This window comes from Sus scrofa, chromosome 9 (assembly GCF_054392235.1).
Source record: "Sus scrofa isolate SSC_HxYL_T2T_F1_AM1 chromosome 9, Sscrofa_HxYL_maternal_Yorkshire_Landrace_v2.0, whole genome shotgun sequence".
NCBI classification, from domain to species: domain Eukaryota; kingdom Metazoa; phylum Chordata; class Mammalia; order Artiodactyla; family Suidae; genus Sus; species Sus scrofa.
Window position 1 is genome coordinate 117429161 of NC_139391.1, and position 1527 is coordinate 117430687.

Genomic DNA, 1527 nt, shown 5'->3' on the forward strand with positions numbered 1-1527 from the left:
ATAGCATGGATCTGTAGTCTGTTACTTTTTACTACTCAGTTTTCCAAAGCACATACCATTCTTTCCTCACCAGCAACAGATGACTTTCAATTGTACCTTAGTCTCAACAAGACTTGGTGCTTTCAATCTTTCTAGTTTTACTCATTCTTGTGGGTGTTTAGTGACATCTCACTGAGGACTTTTCTGTGTGTTGTTGCCTGTTTGTATATCTTATTTTGTGAAGTATCTGTTCAAGTCTCTGCCTATTTTTGCTTTGCTTGTCCTCTGTATTCATTGTAGGAGTTATGTTTGTGTTCTGAGTACAAGTCTTTGTCAAATATATGAAATGTGATTATCTTCTCTCAGTTTGTGGCTCACTTCTTCATACTGAAAATATTTTGTTTTATTGGTAGCTCATGGTATAATTTCATTAATGTTGTATTTCAACGGGGAATTTTTTTTTTTTTTTGTCTTTTTAGGGCTGCACCCACGGCATAAGGAGGTTCCCAGGCTAGGGGTCGAATCAGAGCTGTAGCTGCTGGCCTACACCACAGCCACAGCAACGTGGGATCTGAGCCGCATCTGCAACCTACACTGCAACTCAGGGCAACACCTGATCCTTAACCCACTGAGCAAGGCCAAGGTTCAAACCTGCATCCTCATGGATAATATTCGGGTTTGTTAACCACTCAGCCATGACGGGAACTCCCTCGATAGGCAGACTAAAAAGAAATAAATAAATTTTTTGACTATGTCTGCTTGACTACAGGAGCATGTAATAAGGTATGTTACCTAGTTCAGGTGGAGAATAGAGAATGAGTTTATTTGTTTTGTTAAATGAGGGTCAACTAAGCACTATGTCTACATTGCTTCCTTCAATACTTAAATAATTTCCATAAGGTTAGGTTACCCACTTCTAGGTAAAAACTCAGGGTAAGAAAAGTGAAGTAAATTTTCTAAAGATGGACCTACAGAGTTCCCACTGCAGCACAATGGAATTGGGTGAGTCTCTGGAGCGCTGGGACACAGATTCCATCCTCAGCCCAGCACAATGGGTTAAGGATACAGCATTGCTGCAGCTGCAGTGTAGGTCACAGGTATAGCTCGGTTCTGATCCCTGGCCTGGTAACTCCATATGCCACAAGGAAGCCAAAAATAAATAAATAAATAAGATGGACCTAATATTCTACCTAAGTCTACCCATTATCAAAGTTTATGTTCTTTGACTATAAACCACATTTTCTCATTGAGAAAGAGAAATGATTTAATTTTACCCAGACTTTGACACAATTCTCCCTGACACTGCATCCTTTAGTTCCCAAAACTTGGTACAAAAAAAAAAAAAAAACCTGCAAAAGTAATCAGACACATCTATTGAAATATAGAGTGAATTGTTTTCCCTAAAATTATTCCTCAGAAATGGAGTCACCTTATATTCAAGTTTTAACAAAATCCATTGCATTAAAGAATGCACTGCCATTTACATTATTTTGAACCATAAAAGTACCGTTTAGAGAATGCATATTAGCCTGAAACAAACTTTTTCTA